Raw genomic sequence first — 20,138 nt, forward strand, 5'->3', positions numbered from 1 at the left:
CTTTATTTTCACATTTAAAGTAAGTGATTGAGATGTTAGATGAAATCTCATTTTCTTATCTGCCCCCATCATTTTCTTATATTGGTTGCAGTACCCTTGTTTGTCAACCAAGGAAAGCTTTCATTGGGTCTGTCAGCTTTGGTAATGATCATTAATTGTGATGTTCTGAAGACTCAAGCTTAGCAATGACAATTTTGCAGGGGGCCTGAAAGGAATCTTCTCAAAGAAAAGTTCTAAGATTAGACAAAAAGTTTCAAAGTGATTCTACCAAAAGGATCAATAGTGAAGTAATCAAATCTTTAAAAAACAGTATTAAATTTTATTTACAGTTTATTTTGAACACTATTTCTTGCTAAATTATCAGAAATCTCTTAACTAAATTCAACTCCTAGTAGTTTGAAGTTCCAGTGTTTGATTAAGAAGGTTGAAGAATTCAGTATTAAAATATATTTTCTTTGTTATTTAAAAAATAATTATTAAATCTATTTTTAAATAAATAACATGCATTGCAAAGCTACTCAAATATATCTCTGAGTGCATACGATTATGTATGTCAGTATTAAAATGGGCTTTCACTGTGCTCTTTTTGTCTTGTACCTTTGTCTTGTATCTTATTTCAATTTATTGTCAGGGCAGTTGTTCCCAACATTCCAACCTGTGCAACTGTGTTTTTCCTCAACAACAACAACAAAAAAAAACAAAAAAACAAGTTTTTCCTCAGAAAGTATCACTTAAGACTGAACAAGTCCTGTGATATTCTTATTTCTGGTGGTGATGGGCACAGAATTGTTTTACTTCTAGGAGTCCATATTTGAATAACTATTAAATTTGGCGATATCAGAATGATGGGTCAGATTCTTGACTCTGCGAGACTTCCTGCTTGGCACAGCAACATGGAAGAGATTTGGGGAATTCATGAAGTGTGGTTTTGTTGTTTTTTTTTTTGTTTGTTTGTTTTGTTTTGTTTTGTTTTTGTTTTTTGTTTTTTTTTAAAAAAAGGAACTCTTCTCTTTAAAGAAGTACAAAGCACTAGATAAACTTCCACTGTAGGGATTGCAAATAACATCTTTGTGTTCAACTGTTTTTTGTGTGTGTTTTTTTTTGTTTTTTTTTTTTCTTGATGTTGGTTGATTTTTCTCCCCAACCGCTTTATGCTTTCTGACTTGCTTATTTGGGTGTTGTAGTCTTCTTAAGCTTCTTTTATACAACTAGAAGTCTAGTTTTTAGAACTGTTGAGAATACAGTTGGCTTTCTAACTGACAAGGTTTAGCAAATGAAGTGTTGATAAACGCAGTCTGCCAAGTCAGCTTTGTCTCTACTCAGTATGAAAAGTGATTGGAGCTGCCAAATGGAAAATACAAATATTGGCTAGAAAGTGTAATAGTTGTTGTAAAATATATGTGCAACTGAAAAAGAATGTCAAATACAATATAAACAGCACAACTTCCTTGCTGGATCTGAGTAGGTATTTCAAATACTTAGGGAGTCTTGCATTAACATAGAATATAGTTTTATCCAATAAAAATACTAAAAGGGAAGCATGAATTCACTGGCCATAGAAAATTAAGTAAATAGGCTGTAGTTTCCTTACTCATGGCATAGCTGCCAAATATGACTGCTGGCAAAAGGATATCTGTTCTGCTGCATGTAATTGAGTTGCCAAGCCTTGGATAGACCTGTTCCATGGGTTAAGAAATGTTTAAAGAGGGACTAGCACTCGGAGTAAGACCTGGAGCCATGAGTGAATTCCTTGGGCTTTTTACCTGTCTCGGTGATTGTAAAACCAGTAAAGCATTGCTATAATCTCATTTAGAAGAGGACTGCTGGCATACTGCAACTTTACTGTGCTTGTCTGCTTTTATCTGCCCCGTACACAGTATGAATGAAGTTTATTGTACTAATTCCACATTTTCATCAGTACTTCAGTGTTGAGGTCAAAGTTTCTAAGCCTCCTTACAGCAATAATGCTATTGGCAGCCACAGGAGGTTCAGTAACATTTTCCTCCAGTAAAAGCTTTCTTTCATGAGCTGATCTTGGATTACTGTTTCCTTGAAGATGTCATGCCAACTGTTATCATAAATGGTAGGTGTATTGTTTGAGGAGGCAAGGCAGATTGAAGAATCTGCCTTCAGGTTCACTTTTGCAGAACACTGTCTTTCAGTAAACTGCCCTTTTATTTTATCCTCTGGACTGAGATATAAAAATGAAGTCATGGCAGCTCTTTTTGTTTTATTGTCACAGAATCCATAACAACTGTAGTGGGAGGGCTGCAAATTGTAGTGCCCAGATGAAAAAAAGATTTTGAAGATACAGATATGTTTCTCTGAATATGTCCTAGAGTTTAATGTGGATGTTAACGTTGTTCAGGTTCTGAACAACGAATTGTTCAGAAATTGAATTGAATTCTCGAGATGACTACACACTGCATTTTATTCCCTATATATTTTGATTGCGTACTTCACAGACAATTGTGACAGAGCTAAGCATTCTGTTAAGTACACATGTAAGTACTTTCAAAAGTTTAGATGTAAAGTTCAATTTTATTCTTTTTATTTTTTAAAAAGTGCTTTCTCTGCCACCTGCCTGTATTCCACTTCTATTTGCCAAAATGTGGATACATGTTGCATGCCTTGTTTGTTTCTCCTGATATGTTCATGTTAATATTTCTTCTATCCCTATTTTTACTTTAAAAGGGGGGAGGGGAAGAGATATTTTTCATTTTAGTTTGGGGAGAGCAAACCTTGTAATACAGTAAGATGAAGAGGAACTGAACCAAATTAATAGTGCCAAATTAATAAAGTAACAGACTATATGCCTCTTCTTTTTTTTTTTTTTTTTTAGTAGCACTCTAACTGGAAGTCCTTTTCCCTTCAACAAGCTAAAGCAATCTCAAAAATAGAAATTGTTTTTAAATGTTACTGCCTACGTGTTTCTTTTGGGCTGAATTGAAAAAATAATTCTCACTTCAGGGATATACAAGTCTTCCTGATTAGCATTACATAAAGATCATAAACCCTTTCATATTTCTGAAAAGAGGACGGTTGGTTAATTTAAAAACAAAACTGATTTTTTTGATTAATGAAAGACAAGCCTATCACTGCTGATGTCTAGGAAATAGGTTTCTTAGCAGAAATAATCTGTTGGATAGAAGTTGGTTTCAGAAGATGACTTCCGCAGCAGTGGATAGTCTTTGCGAATCAGTTGTTCTCTCATTCAAAACATTTGTGTGGAACTAGATACAAGTTGGAGTTTTGTTATCCTAATTTCTCTCCTGGTGAAATATGAATCTAGTGTTTCTAATGATGACTCAGTAATTTGTAAGCTTAATTTAAATGTATAATAGCAGTGGTCTGAATTCTTAGTCTTCCTTTAGAAGATACATGAATTCCTCAAAAAATTTAAGATTTGTGCAATAGTTGAGCTGTGTAAGTGCTACGTTCACTTTCCAAGTTAACTGAATGCTACATTTTGCAAAGGGCCTTCTGATTTTATATGGCCAGTTGGAGGTCTTTGGGCCTGTGTGGTGGTTTTACTTGGGTGGGCAGCCGAGCTCTACCACAACCGCTCTCTCGCTCCCCCTCTCCTCAAAGAGGAATGGGGAGAAAATACAACACAGAGAGCTCGAGGTTTGAGATGAGAATGGTTTAGTGAAAGGGAACGGGGAGAAAAAAAAACAGTAAGTCCGTGCAGAAGCACAGAGAGAAGGAAAAAAAATATTCTCTACTTCCCATTAATGACCGATGTTCAGCCACGTCCTGGGAAGCAGGACCTCAAAACGCATAGTGGTTTTTCAGGAAGAACAGCCCCCTCCCACATGAGAGCCCCCCTTTTATTGCTGAGTGTGACATCAGGTGTTATGGAATATCCCTTTGGTTGGTTTAGATCAGTTGCCCTGGTGATGTCCCCTCCCCATCACTTGCCCACCCCCTCTTGGGGGCTTGGAAGGAGTACTGATGCTGTGCCAGCACTGTGCAGCAATAGACACAACACTGGAGTGATATCAGTGCTGTTCCAGCTACAAGTGCAGAGCATAGCGCTGTGGGGGCTGCTGCAGGGAAAAGTGACTCCATCCCAGACAGACCCAACACAGCCTGTCACTTGCTTTCTCACTGAGCAGGTGAATACTTCCCCATTGATGTAGAGCTGAGGTTTTCATCTCCTTCACAGTGCAATTATTTACAAAGGGGAGTCTACTTTCTCCTCTTAAAGACAAGTTTATTCTAAGTGGATCTGTTGGTACATAAACAAAACAGAGGAACAGAAATAACCTCAGGAAAGAGTCATGGCTAAATCAACCTGTCACTAAAGGAAGAAGGAAATGAAGCAGACACACTAAATCATTCAATGTACATAGGGGTGAACAAGGCACTAGTGCTACATAGCAGAAAAATGAATATCAAAAGATTGTGTGTGAGTGGAGAAAGTACAGGTAACAAATAAGCATGAATAGAGGACAGGAACAGAACATTTGATGGGCTAATAAGAAACAAAAGATAACTCTGAAAGACCATAAGCATCTGAGAGCAAAAGCTTATGCATGGTTTTTCTGATCTTACCTCTGCAACTTCTGTTACTTTTTTTTTTTTTTCCATGGTTATGAACAGTGGAATGGTTATTCCAAACCTGTCAGTCACTGTCAAATACTAATCGCTGTGAAGATTTTTTTTTTTGAGGAGGGGAATAAAAGAGACTCAAGCAACTGCAATGTTTCTGTCCATGTTCCTTTTCCTGTCACTTTTCTGTTCCTTTTTCTCTTTGCCCTGACGCTGCAGAACTAGTTTGGCTTCACAATGGGAGAATGCTGAATGCCTGCACCTAAACTTTGCCATTTGTATCCAGTGAAGAACTTCTCCACATTTCCCTGCTTTCTTGTACTAACCATTTTTGGAAGGTGAACTTGATGCTGTACAAAACCTGTCTGAGTAAAGGGGGACACTTTAGTAAGAGTAACTCCTGCTTTGTCCTCCCTCGTACTTCCTCCACAAATGTCTTCAGGAAGCTGTGTGTAGCTTATGACTGTTTTCCGAAGACAATGTGGAAGTTATTTCTCTGGCAATTGTGTAATTAGGGGATTACCCTCAATAGAGATTCATGACATGCTTCCATTTTGCAATAAAAATGTCTGCAAACCTGTAAGGCAGTAATGTTGTTTGGTAATGATATTGTAATGGTATTTGTTTAGGGCTATAATTTCTAGCCTAATAGGCAGATTCGAAGATGGTGATTCATTCTGATAGATAAGTATCATAATTAATTTTTAGGTGCTTTGAAACTTTTACAGTTGTCCCACAAATAACCATCTAAATGTAAACTTACTTAAATGTAGCAGTGCTCTTATCTGGCATAGAACAGGCTGATTCAATCTCTCAAATTTCCTTTGTAGTACCTAAAATAGCTCTTAATAAACCTTTCATCAAGTCTGGTTTAGCTCCACCAAGCAAAGGAACTTATTTAAAACCTCTGTAAAACTTAAATAAATACCCATTTAAACCCCACAGACAAAAACGTTGAACAAAATCTTGAGAATGTTCTGCACAACTATAGAAGTCTATGCAAGTATTTAGTATTCTTCTAGCTGCTTATTAAAACTTCAGTCCTCAGCTTCCCTCCAGCCATCCTACCCATCCGGTTATTGTGTATCCACAGTAACTGTGGTGGGCAGACTGACCCACAGGATGTAAGAGCAGGTATGTAAACACAGCAGTTGCCATAGATAACTGATGTGTAGTAATCTGTTCCTTTTGATAAGAGGAATACATCCCATGACTAATGGTCTATGAATGGTAGTAATGGTGAGACCCAGAAAGGTTTAAGCACTGATTTCACTAGCATCCAGGTCTCTGAAACAACTTTTGAAGATTCTAAGCTTAGGTTTTGTGACTTACTGCACTGGTTAAATGGAGATTATGATCTCCTTGATAAACAATTTAGAACCTTAGCGTTTTTACCTCAGGCTTCCTTCAGGAAGCAACACATGATACTCACATCAGTCAGGGTATTTCATACTTCTGGGCCTGAGCTGGTGAGGATTTTGTTTTGATTTGACATAGCACAGTAGGATTATGCAGGTATGAATACTCCTTCAGTGTCTGAGTGTTATCATTTTCAGTAATTTTGTGACCCATGCTGGAATCATAAAAACACTTAAGCAAAAATTTCATGGCCAAAGAACAAGATGGAAAGCAATGCAAGAGCTCAGAGGTTGTTGTAAACAACTGAGTGCTGATACAGTCTTAGATATTTTTCCCTGAAAGATTATATTGAAGAGAGATGTCTGCCTATCTACACAACAAAACCTTGTTTTCATGATTTAATATTGGTTTCCCTGTGTATGGAGGTTGCACTGTGATATGATGCACGTAGAAAAGGGTGATCTTATGGGGTTTACAGTGAGAAAGCAGTAGGGGTATGCAAACAGGTCCTACTACAAATATCAGAAACTGCTCCTTACTAGCACTGGCTTACTAATATAACTAAATTACTAATATAATTGTGAACTGAAAGAAAGACTGATTCTTTGTGTGTGTGTTTACATTGTACAGTTGAGCCACTGAGGGTTTTACCAGATTGTTTAAAAGCAAAATAACGTGTTAAATTCAAGACAGTTTATCTCTAAACTCTATGTAACAAGTCATACAGGATCTTTATGTATGTCCAGTACAAATGTATACTATGCTAGGGAGAACTCCCTTCCTTTCAGACACACCATTTAGCTTGATTGTATAATTATTTCTGTCATTGTTTATTTTTTCATGAGGGAGATATTTTATTTCTGTGCTTCAAGCCCAGAAATGGGGTTTACTGAAGGAGGCTCCAGTGACTGAACGCAGATGACCTGTGAAAACAGCTTTTTCCATTTCTAATTTGTTTTTAACGTATCATAATTGCTTTTCATCACATTTGACTTTCTATTGTATTTGGTTTGTTGCTGTGTTTTTTTTTCTTTTCTTTTCTTTTTTTTTTTTTAATTCTTGCTAAGAACAATAGCTGGGGAAAGGAGCAGAGGGGCAGATGATTTTCTTATCCCCCTGTCAGAGTGTAACTGAAAAGCAAACAAAAGGTGAAACTGATATGCTTGTTTTAATAAGCGAGGTCTTCAGTGTGATATTAAATTTAATGTTTGCTTTTTGCCTGTTAGTTGAAAGAGTATAGAAGGTTGTACAACAGTACTGTTAGGAACTGAAACATTGCAACATAATTTAGGACCATTCATGAGACAGTCACTGTATTGGCTTCTTGTTTTGCGGTGTGCTGTTTATTTACTTTTTTTTTTTTTAATACAATTGAAGTGCACTTCTGAAGAACTTTAATTGAGGAGCCTTTCCTTTCTCTCATGGAAGTTTGTGACACTTTCATGCCCCACGTATTCCCTGTGATATTGAAGTTGTTAATTGTCTTGTCAGTTCTTGAGACAAATTGAAAATCCTTTATTTGGCATATGCACTTTATTATAATTTTTAGGATTAAGTGCTACCTTAAATTTCTTAAAATTCTCAATTCTTTCTCTCTTCTTCCTCCCCTCAAATCCTCTTCTCTCTTCCCTCCTTCTATTACAAGGAAGAAGGTGGCAGCAGAGTCTGTGGGTGTAAATGGCATTTTCTCAGGAAATATTTCAAAGGCAGTAAGCATTCCATCACAACATTATTTTTTTTTTCTCCAACCCAGAGTGAGACAGAAGAGAAAAGGAGATCATGCTACAAGAAAAAGGCTTTTTGTGTAATAACTGCATTGGTATGTAAAGGGTTGTGAGGAGGGAAGGGAAACCACCATGAGCACATATTATGGATCTTTTGCCAGCAACACAGCTGCTGTGTTCAGTTCACAATCAGATAAAGTCATTCTTTCTGGCTATACTGAGATTACTTTGCTCTGCGGAAAACTTGTACGGGAATTACATGTATATCGAATAACTGTAAATGTCAAAGCAGGCTTCCTTGGAGGACATAAAAAATCAATTGTATTTTCAATTTGCTATGAGTAACACTATTTTTTTTGCCTCCTGAATATATAACCCCTTTGGTTGTGAATAAATAAGGCACTGAATTAACTGAAATAAATAATTACGTAGTTATACGTATTCATATACAACTCTAATGCAGGTCCATTTCAGAGATGAAGCCTAAATACATACAGAAGGATTAAGCAGTGTATTGGTAAAAAGTTGAGAAAACCACCACCAACAAAAAAAAAGCCTACTTCAAATAGTGAAATAAGACATTTTCTGAATGTAGCCATTTTTTGTATCTGCTGGTACTCATGTGCACTTGCTTGGTTTCCCTGATAGGCACCAAATGTTGCTCCCTGCATACATAGAGCACTTTGTTTACAATAGGCAGGCAGCATAATTCACTAGATAACATTAAAAGGATCTCTAACTGCTTACAGCAACTTAGGAAAAAAAAAAAATTCTTTGGGTTGCCAGTTGCCATGCGTCTCACAGTGAGCCTGCATGTTCTTCATCTACAGTTCTTCTGTAACCGTGCATTTCTTGCAAGTGGAAAGCAAGAACTTGGCACTGGTGACCTGCAGACTTCCTGAAGTCACATGCCAGCATATAACTATTTAGAAGGATGATTTTTAAACTTATGGGTTTATTATAGAGGCAAATATATTTTAAATCTGTAATATAGATAAGCTGTATGCAGCTGCTGATTGTTCTTTCTTACTTGGAGAGGAATATTCACAATTTCAATTCCCCTGTGTAAGTAAGTACAGTACTGTTCTTCTTCCTTGTTTACAACAGAACAGGATCTTTGCCTCTCTTAATCTAAAATGAAGACCATTCCCTATTCTCATCTCTCTGTGAACAAAATCTCTTCATCTGCAAGTGTTTCCACAGCATGATTGCACACACAATTGAAGGTCACAGTTGTGGAACTTCCAAAGATTGATCCAAGACTAGCTTTTAACATACAATGTTTGGTTTTTCCTAATCTTTTAGTAGTGTTGTGTGAATAACTTCACAATTAGTTTGGTATTTGGGGAATTGAAATTACTGAAAAATTTGCCTGAGTTTCAACAAAGTATCCAAGATCTGATTGGTGTGCAAGTTCTGTAAGCATTGGATTGAAGGGTGCGCTACTGATAGACTTATAGTAGGAGACTGAAACAAGTTGGGGGGGGTGTTATTTCATGGGGTTTATTGTTTTTTTTTTCCTCTTTAGCAGGCGGCTGGCTTATGAAAGATTTTATTGGGTGGGATTAAGCTAGCATTGAATAGTGAGATGCATTTATTACAGCAGCTGTGGTCAAGATCAACACAGCCATTTTGTTTATTTCTGAAAACGTGCCATGTTTCTGACATGTTGCAGCAATGAGATTGGACTTGCATACATAAATAGCTAAAGACTGAAATACCTAAATGATGTGCGTGTGCCCTGTTTGACTTTTTATTAAATGTTGGGTATGAATAGCAACTGTTCCATTATAACAACAACAAAAAGAGACTTTTTTTAATTTGTGCTTTCTCTTTTTATCTGTGCTAGTAGCTAACTTTTATACTTCTCTGTTAACTGAGATACGCCTCAGAGAGAAGTGTGTGTGGCCTTGAAGACAAACTGAATGAATCATCCTTTTGGCTGGATCTGAGCACCTGCATGTTGACTCTCAAATCTGTTTTGGTTTTAAACAACAGAAAGTCTGCCCCTGAGAGCTCAGTTGTGAAAAGCAAAATTAACATCTCTGTTCAATTGTGCTTTTCTGCAAAGTAAGATTCTGTTGGCAGCACTCCTAAATTACATAAGAAAGAGTGAAGATGAATAAAATGATTTCACTGTAGAAACACTTACTGTAGCCTTAGAACAGTAAAATCTGAATTCTGAATGTTAGTTTAGGTTCTCTTCCCCCCAGGTTCACATGCTATTATGGATATGTTCTCACTATGTAACATCACAACTTCAGTGTTTTAAAGACAGGACGTTCTCAGCCGAAGCACAAATCATAACTTTTTGTATCTTGGGCTGGCAAATATATTTTGAAGTATGTCTTACTAGACTATATCACTGTCAAGTGAAGTAGTTGCAGAATAATAAGTTTTAGAATGGAATATTTGAATCAATCTGTACTTGGTAAGTCATATTCCCAAAGTGCTGAATGGCAATGAAAGTTTTCCTGGATTTCTTTTTTGTGCCTGTGAGGATCGTCTTGATTTGAAATTACAGCTATGAAGTTTAATATATGGCTCAGCTTCTGTTTTAATGTTATTCCAAGTGTGTTCCATCCTGGATTTTCAGACATGACTCTCCTGCATACACATACATTTTTGAGAGTATATTCCTGGGTTGCATCATCGATACTGTGCGCCTTACAATGTTGTTGGTGGATTTTCTTATGGAGAGAAGAGTCATTCTCTAAAAAGTATGTGTCTCATCCTATGTGACAGACCTAAGTAGTAAAACATCAGCTCTGAAAAATGACTAAATGACTCTCAGGAACTGTGAGGATCCAGCCCAGAATTGATTAATTTGTCCTACATCATTTTTCGTTATATTATTTTTTCTTTTCATGATGATTTCACGGGCAGAGGCCAATGTATTGATGTCAGAGGGTAAGGAAAGCCTTCTCTAGTTAGTGTCAGAGAAGTAGAGAGAGAAAATTTGGGGGGCATATTTATTCAATTTAAAGTAGGCATACTTTCAGGGAGGATGTACATGTATTTGTATTTCATGTGTAGAATCAGCCTTTGTAGGATTACATTTTGTTAAGAATATGACTAAAAAGAGGAGCTGAAATTACTGGCGCAAGACTGCTTTGTTTTGATAGCTTATTTTTTCCGAGACCGTGTTTTACAAGTTTTGCCCAGATGTTAACTTTAGCAGAAGTTTCTTTAATGTGCTTAAATCAGACTTCAGCAGAGCAGCATCCAAGAAAGAAGCATTTTCTTTGAAGAACAGAATGAAAGGAGACATGTCTTATCTTGTGTTAGTTTGTTTAGCGTGTTCTGCTGTGGTAGCAGCAAATGCATTTCAGTAACTGCTGATAGAGTTAACAATAGATAAACTACTTTTGGCTAGAACCAAAATGTTGAAAGCTTCATGGGTAATACTTTGGTAACATCACTGGGGATGAATGAGGTCTTCTAATGAACTTGAACTTGCCTCATGTATGCTTTGAACTTGTGCACCCCTCTCTCCAGGGACACGCAGCATCTCCGGGACCTTTCTGTACAAAAGCAGTGTTATTGCAGGTAACTGGGATTACCCTGCATCATGCATGTCATGTGTGATAGCCTCATGCTGTCCAAAGAGACACTGCTCTGAGGCCCTTTTTCTTGCCTATCTTAATCTGATGCTCTTACATGTGTTCCTGTTTCTTAATGAGTGAAAGTAATGGCCAGAGAAGTTTATGAGCGACTAATATTTTTTCTTTATTGCTAAATTTTATGACATCTTTCCTAATGGAACACAAGTTCTACTTTAAACTGCATGAGTTTCTGAATTCCCTGGCCTTTTCAGTAGCTAAACAGATCATAGGACCTAATTGCTTTTATCTTTGTGTGTGAGTTTCTCCTTTTGGTTCTGAAACTCATTTTAGAACCAAGCCACTTTCATAGCTGCTTTGAAATAGAGATGGATAGATAAAGGTGGAATCGTGTTAAGCATCCAGAGGAATAACTGTTATGAATTCAATTTCGTTCAGTGAGATTTTTTTCTTGTATTGCAGAACTTCTGTGCTTAAGTGCTCCCTGTGATTATGTATCTTTTGCTGTTTTTAACTTAAACTCAATTCCGTAGAAACTTGAAAGAATGCTTTAAAGATATTTCTAGTCTGAAAACACAGATTTCAGAGGGTTGTAGAAATTTGCTTCCAGCTCCTCACATTGTTTTCCTTTACATAAATTCTGTATACTTGGCTTTGCTTGGTACAGCACAAGGCTTCCATTGTCTTACATCCTACTGCATGCAATTTGCATAAATTTATTGCTCATTACAGTATATGGAATGTAATCTTTTTCTATTCCATCTGTTGAGAATGTAAGTGGCTTTCCACAGTTGAATGTCATTGGCACATTGAGCTGAAATAGAGAGCAAAGAAGATCAGGAGGTCATCTTTTACACCTCATTTTATTGTAGTTGATGTTTTTTTCCTCATTTTACTGGAGTTGATGTTTTTTCCTCACAGCAAATACAGGCTGTATCTATGTAAGTAAACTGAGCGGTGTTACTTAATGCCAGGGAATGTTCCCTGAGCACTGCAGCTTGGTCACCTGTGCTGCTGGGCTGTTAGAGTAGTTCCTGCTCCCGTTTGGGCTGGGATAGCCAGTACTTTTCCCAATGGTTTCCATGTGCAGCTCAGGAACTGGCAGGGCCCGCAACCATTCCTGAGGGGCAGTTTGTGACCTTTTACATTGGCACCATAACTGACTGCTTCTCTGTGGGGTAGAAGAGAGCCAGCAGCATGTAAGCAGCTCTGATGGGAGGTGAAGAATTCTGCTCCCAGCAGAGGGATTAAGTGTGCAGAGTTAAATATAGGACTGGGAATTTATACATTGTGTAGTGTCTTTGTTTAATGCTTTATCTAAACCATTTTTTAATGTGCTGTCCACTAGATGTCTAGCAGGATGTGCACTGTGGTGTTGTCCTGGTGCTCTGGTACACTTGAAGAAAGATACTGAAGCCCCTCTCACCATTAGACTCTATAGAAATCCCTTTGCTGAGTCTGTAGTCTGTGCTCTGAGTTATACAGAGCACTGTATTGCTTTTCCTTGTTTGTGCAGTCTTGATCAAAGCTGGCAGCAATGTTTAAAGCAAGAGAATTTGCTTGAGGTGTTTATTGAAGAGAGCAGACTGTACAGGTGTTGGATGTAAGAAGCACTATGCATCTGTTCTAAGTCATAAACACTGGAAAGAGAGAAGCCTGAGGTGAATTTACTTGGAAAGAGGTTGTCATCTTAACTAGAACAGTTGCCTGAAAATCACCCATAAACTTCAGCTCACAGTTACTGTATTTGATAATTTTCTAAAACTGAACTTCAGTTATTAGGAAATGTTATTTCTGTTTAGATGAATGCTGCAACTCTTTTCTACATGAAAGAGAAACAGATTAAGTAGATATATAGGCATTTTTATTGATTTATTTCAGTACACCCTCAGGTTGTCTGAACCTGTCTTTTTTTGTATCAGTTTATCATAGTAAGGCAGTTATATTAAAAATAATAATAATAATTATTTAGAACATACTGATTTAGCATATGCTCAGTTATCTGGGAGCAGAAATTATATACTTAGCAAACTACAAGTGACAAAATATATACCTCATTGTAAAAAGTATTGTACCAACATGTTAGAAACCAAATATAGGAGGGTGTGTAGTTACTTAAACCTCATGTAAATATATGAATGTTTTGCTGTTCATTCCTTTTTAAGTCATACTTCTGAACCTCCAAATCTTTGCCCACTTCATGCCTGTTTTAATGTGCTGCTCTGCAAGAGGTTTTAATAAGTAAAGAAATAAAACTTAATGTATCCTTTATTTGGGAGAACTTTAAAAGCTGATGAAATTTCTGTCTTCTACCTCATTTAAAACAAAAAAAAAAAAGAAAAAGAAAAAGGGGGGAAAAAAAGCTTAATGTAGTTCATTAGTCATAGATGAAATTATGCTGTTTTCCTTAGGCAATCAAATGTGCTCCTCTGAATAGTTTTAGGGCACTTTTTTCCTTCCTTCCTTCCTGGAAAATATCATGTCTTACAGGGAACCACAAGTATTATCTTCACAGGAAATGCCTTGTAATAATACTATGAAAAAAAGTTTTTTGACATTTTGCCAATGGGTCTTTGTTTGTCTTGGTAATACCAAAGAAGTAGTTTATTACTGAGCTTGCAATGACACAGAAATATGTGACTTTGATTGGGACTTAAGAATCCCCTGGTTCTCATGCCTGTTCTCTAATCTTCAGCAGATTTGCATGGCTCTCTATTTGAAAATGTATGTAGTGGTATGGCTTTATGGAAGTATTCAAATGATTGATTTCATAGGTATTTTACCAGCTCCTTTTAAGATGTTTTACAGGTGCTGAAAAGCAGCTTCCTTTTTGCCTTCTGTCTATTTAACAATGTGTGTAGAACAAAGCATTGGCAGTTTTCATGATCCATCATGCCCATTTTTGAGGTTACTGTGATATGAAGTGAGGGAGGAAGAGAAAGACTGCATGAAGTAGTAGTAATGTCCAGCCTAAGCAACACCTGTCACTGGAGGAGCAAATATAGAAGAAACTAGCAGTCCTTGCAGCCTTTTTAATGTAATATTTCCAATTAGGTGAGATACGATTGTTCATTGCACCTTTTGGCTGTTCATATACTGCTCCTCAGTATTTGTAAGCTGGAAATGAACAGGGGCAGCTGACCTGGCAGAAGAGTGGAATTACAATTTACTCAACCACTAGTCCTGGAAAACTTTGTTGTTAATATATTGCTAAGAATAAAATGCCAAGAGCTCTCTGCCTGAACTTGTGTGACCTTAAATTCCCTCCCGTTGTTTGGATTGTCCCGGAAACTACTAAAACCATACTAATTTAGCAAGTATGTTGCACAGCTTCAAAACACTTCTTGAAAATAGTTGTGGCAGGTGTTGTAGACAGATTTTTTTTATGTGATTTTAAAAAATAAAATAAAATTTAGTGCTTCAATAATAGTCATCATTGAATAGCTAAACCAAATTAAGATAATTGTAGGAGGATTTGTCTGCTGGTTTTGAATTTTCTCAGTAGACATCTAAGTGATTTCTGAGTTCATATGGGTATGTATACTTTTCTATCACATTTATTCTTTTTGTAGATGTCAGTTGTACATTTTGTCCTCCCAGTGTTCAGGTAGTTTCAGAACATGATATAAAATGTCTCGTTGCTGTAAATGGCTTAACTCAGTGGAAACAGCAATGTTGCTTCTCTCAGTACCTGTGAGAACAGTGGTAGTAGACTCCTCCATTATGAACTACACTTCATGAAGATAGTTGGTCCTTCCGTGAAGTCTGGGTTGAAACCTACATGTGTGCGAGGAAGGATGATAGGTTTTCTATTCTTCAACCTGTTATTTTGGCAATATGCCCTGCACGTATTCTAAAAACTAGCCAAGATGGCCTAACAGAAAGCATGTAGACTTGTCTACTATCTTGTATATTTTGAAATGCTTTATTTTCAGGAAACAAGTAACAGGGGAAAAAAAATCCATCTAATGATTAAAACAGATTTATTCCCAGGTCTAATGCCTAAAAGAAGGAATTAAGTAATCTCTAACTCTTCCTTTTTTTTTTTTTTTGAAAAGCAAAAGTCAGAAGTAACTGCTGCCTGTTAGAAATAACTATCTTCTGAACCTTCTCATCCCTCTAGTTTTGGAGCCATAATTTATTTTGAATGTAGGAACTTCTGGCTAAAATGTCAACATTTCTATTTAATGTGGTCACGTCATAAAAAGCAAATACTGATACATCTTGTTTTATATTCCAAATTATAAACACAATACATGTTTAGATGTAAAGTGTGTTGTAGAATCAGATTAAAAGTTGGTTCTTTAATTCATCTGAAAAAGTTTGAGAGAATTTTTTTCACTCAGCAAATTAGATTAGACAACCAGTGTACTAGACTAAAACACCATGGTAAGCCACTCTTCTTTGCTTAATTGCTGCTGATGACATGCAAAATATAGATTCTGTAATCCTAACCTTGACAGGTGAAAGTGCCTTTGCTTTTGAATTTATAGGAAAATTCTTGCACAATTATTGCAAGAAATCTCATGCCTGTTTTTGTTTTTTTTCATATGTGCTGGTAATAATACTGTTTACTATAAAAGTGGAGAATTTTGTAATAGTTGCTCTTCATTAGGTTTTTCATGCTCTGAACTTGGAGAGCGGAAAATAATTTAAAAATGAAACTGCATTCAATTTTTTAGAGCTTCATTTTTTGTGCTCTTTAAAGTCTTCATGGAATACTTTGAGTCAATTTTCAATGCAACTTTTAAAAATTGGTACTTCTGGGTTTTCTTTTTTTTTTTTTCAAGATTTTGCTTTTTAGTAGCTTATAATATTTATGTAGAAAATATTCAAGACACTATTGAAACAGTGACTGTATCACCTTCCCCAGCAATCAGAGCTGTAATCCTTAAAAACTGACATTTGAGCTGCAGTTGAGGCCAAGCACAGGTGAGCTCCATGAACACTTGCAAGGATCACCTAAACTTAGCAATTCTTCTAGCGACGCTATATGAGAATAGAGAAATGAGCTTATTTTGAAGAAAATGTATTCTAGTTGTAAAAATTGTTCTCCAGTGCAGTAATTTAACAGCTGATGATCTGATAACAAAAACATTAACTTGAATTAGTTGATACGTGTACGTGAAAAGAGAATACCCATTTCCAGCTGAAGGGAGAAAATGCAGAATATTCTGATAAAGTTGTGCTGTTCGAGTATTACCGAAGATTCTTAGCTCTTACTGAATTACTGAAAAATTTGCATTGCTGCTTTTATTTCCCTCTCCTTGTAATAAAATCAAGGAATAACCGTTTTTTTCCGTCACCATCCTCCGTTTTCTTCCAAAATTAATGGGCAGTTATTTTCAGAGACAGATGAGAATCAATACATGTTCCTGCTGCCTTAAACAATAAAACTTACTAATTTTTTTGTTGTTCTTTACTTTTCTATCACATGAAATCACAGACATCCGCTAATGACCTGGGAGCCTAGCCAAGAGCTAGCAGTGGTGGGAGAATAAGCAGGATATTTATAACTTCATTATTATCCGTTATTTATTCCTTACTCTTTCTATTGCAAAACAGAGAGGTTTTTCTTTTAATATTGAGTTCTAACAGCTCTCTCAGAACTTACTTTGTTCATTTTAAGATGATATCAGTATAAGTGCTCTTTTTTTTTTTTTTTTTCTAATGGTATCAAACGCTAAGCATTGTGATTAAAAATCCCATGATTTTTTTCCTTTTAAGACAGTAAAGGACATGAAGTCACTGCTGGGCCAGTGAACTAGGATATCTAAAGCATTTCCTGCTCTTGGTGAAGTAAAACAGTGTGACTGTGGGGAGCTCATGCTGCTTCTTCCCCCTGTGCCATTAGTTTTTGCTAGACCTCTTAAAAAAAAAAAAAAAAGTGAAGTTTGTAGTTTCCCCTGTGATATCATTCTCACATTTTCTGCCTCAGAGTTCACTCAGGAAACCTTTTCCTTTGCTGTGTGCTGGTGAAGATGCACAAAGCAGAGGTGAACTCTGCCATCAACTCAGCAAAAAGTGCTTGTGGGAATAGAACAGCACTCAAACCTCCAAACCCCACATTGCTGGCACAGTGCAACAAAAGCAGCTGCTCACCAAGCTGCTTGTAGACACAGCGTTGCAAGTTGTGTGTAGCTATTGCTAATTTTCTCCTTCCTCCTCTAAAAATTACAGATGATTTAAGGAACTAGACTGTGGAGTGGTACTACAGAGTATCCAGTCTTTTGCATGAGGTAGGCTTAATAAAAAATAATCCTCTGGTTTTTGAGCATGTCTCACCTTTTGGTGTGTAATTTTTTTTTCTTAACACACCATCAGTTTGACACCACCCCCCAGTTATCTTTTATTGCAGTAGTACCATGGCAGAAGTCCCCGTATCACAGGAAGACTTGCTGGCTCTTCAGCCTTGCAACAAACAAGAAGTTTTCTGTAGTGGGGTAGTAGCTGAGATGTCTGCCTGAAGTCTAGGATGGAGATCCAGAATTGTTCAACTCTTCTGACTCTCCTTTTGATGCATATGAGAACTTGCATGTGGCTAAGTAACTGTACCTTTAGGCACCGTATTAAATAAATGGAACAGGGCTCTAGGAAAAACAGAGCACCTGCAGGAATTTACAGAGGCTGTATATAGAAAGTGGTTTTAAGTCTGCAGCTGGACCTCTGCCAGGTGATCTGCAGATTTAGATCAGGAAAAGGATGGGTTATCCTAGGGGACTGTTTCTTTCCTGCAGTTTCCCTTAAATAGTGATACTCTGTGTCCTTAAATAGCAATAACCATTAGCTGTGGGGGAAAAATGGCAGATGCTTGCAGTGAGTTTTCCTAGCAAATGTTTGCTGTTCTCCTGGACAGAATTACCAACCCACCATCTGCCTTGTATTTCAGTAAACTAGATCAAAGGGGTTTCACTTGGTTGCTAATGGATAGGATGCTCCTATGCTCATTCAGTAGGCAGAAGAAATAGCAGAATAAAACCCACCTGTTAACATAAGATATAACATGTAAATCTTGAAGTACCCATTAATAACGCCTAAAGTTATATAAGTTGTTTTCTGTGTGGAAAGGTTTATCACAACTGTATCCAGACTGAGTCAGATAATGGTACAGTATCATAAACTGTGTTTTTTGGATTGCATCACTATTGCATTCAGATTGTGGCTGCTGTTTTATGATTCCAGTGATAACGTAGGAATCCCTGCTAGGCAGGAAAAAAGGGATCTGAGATGAGTGTGTGGTTTTGTAAAGGGAGATGAAAATACCAGGTGGTATTTTTGGGGTAGGTATCTGATCTTTCAGGTTGATGTTGACAATAAAACACCAGCAACTTTTTAAAAAGAGGGGGGAGTTGTGCCCATGGTGTTGAAGCACTTTGGCAGTTCTAAAAATTTCAAATTTTTGTCAGAACATTTATAAATTAGATTGATGTAGTAAGCATAGTTTTTATTTTTCTCTCAAAATGAGAGAGGTTTTTGATAATCGGGTAGGGTCTATTTTCATGATTGTGTAATTCAATGACAAAACAGCAGAAATAGTTTCTCATTCTCCCACCCTCCATCCAGAGGAAAAATATATACTTGTCACATTGTCTATGACTTTTTCTAGCACTTTACAGTTTACGTAAATACCTTAACCAAGCCTGAACTTCCATGCTGTTGAATATAATGTGTGTGTAAGTACATTATGATGCACACAATAAAAAGCTTTTGCACTGGAAAAAGTTACAGCTGATAAGATGGACAAAGAAATCATTGTTGTGTTCCACAGGGGAATTAAAGCACAAAGGGATTTAAGGACAGGCAGGAAGCCTGTTGGCAGAGCCAAGACCTGAGCACTCTCAAGTTCTCCTGCAAATGCCCCTGCCACAGGCCAAACTGCTTGAGTTGGAGGGAAGCCTGCTCTTTCACTCCGCTATTTCCTGTTCGACTGGGAAAAGAGACTGAAAAGGCTGGACAGAGGGAAGGAAAAGAAGTAATCCTAGCTGTGAAACTGTGGCCTCTTAACAAGAGGGAAGAAATTTTCCCAAACTAACTTACAAATGCCTTGTTTTTTTTTCCTTCCTCTCTTTGATTTGAATGGGATAATGTTGCTGAAGTAATCCTAATGTCACAGTAGAAGTTTCTGTGCAGTTGATCAGCATAATGCACTTCCCTTTGCTTGTGTTTCCTGTGTGCAAAAGCCCATCAGCTAACATTTATTCAATATTCTTTAAGAGAAAACACGTGCAGAAGAAGCCTTGCATTATTGGAGCAAAATCTTAGATTTATTTTCAGATATTTCTTTCTTGAATCCTCTTTCTGCCTTTTCTTCTTGAAATTAATCTTTGGAATTTTTTGGAGATTGTGGAACAGAGGTGCTCATTATTTTGGCAGGAAATGTTCAGTTATGAATCTTATTTCATGATTTTTTTTCACCTTAAATGCAGGTCTTGGATGCTGCATATCAGATGGAGAAGCAATTTTAAAAACAGAATTGGCACAGACAATAACAGCTGTAGGTGGGCCAGTTTCCGTAAGGAAACCATATGAAATATGAGGTACTGCATATCTGCAGTTCATAGTGAAGGTGGTAGCAAATAGATACTACAGAACTGAGCTTCCTATGTCTTATTATTCAGAAACTTGCTTAAAGTTTCTGAATACTACTTGCTAAGTAGTCTTTTTAATAAGCCCATTTTGTACCAGCATCTGCTGCAATTGCTTTGATCAAGTCCTGAAGTTTTCTGGCTACGGGTGAGGCATCTTTGCTTGTGTGCATGGCAAGTCTTCCATGGAAATTGAGCAGATGAGTTTTTTCAGCATTTATAAAGTCAATTGTTCTATAGTGAAAAGCAGCTGTTGGCCATAATGGTCCTATTTAAGTTCAGTCTCTTCCTCTTTCATTAAATCAGTGGTATTTTTAAAGGCTATTTTTAAATTGTGCTGTACAAGAAGATAA

At 36.9% G+C, this 20,138-nt stretch overlaps 1 protein-coding gene across 6 annotated transcripts in view; it reads left to right on the top strand.

Moving 5' to 3' along the window:
• Window positions 1-20,138, top strand: part of STARD9 (StAR related lipid transfer domain containing 9) — a 107,208-nt gene that overhangs the window by 17,035 nt on the left and 70,035 nt on the right. The gene's annotated exons all lie outside the window — the stretch shown is intronic.

The sequence above is a fragment of the Anas acuta genome, chromosome 5 (genome assembly GCF_963932015.1).
Source record: "Anas acuta chromosome 5, bAnaAcu1.1, whole genome shotgun sequence".
Classification (NCBI taxonomy): Eukaryota; Metazoa; Chordata; class Aves; order Anseriformes; family Anatidae; genus Anas; species Anas acuta.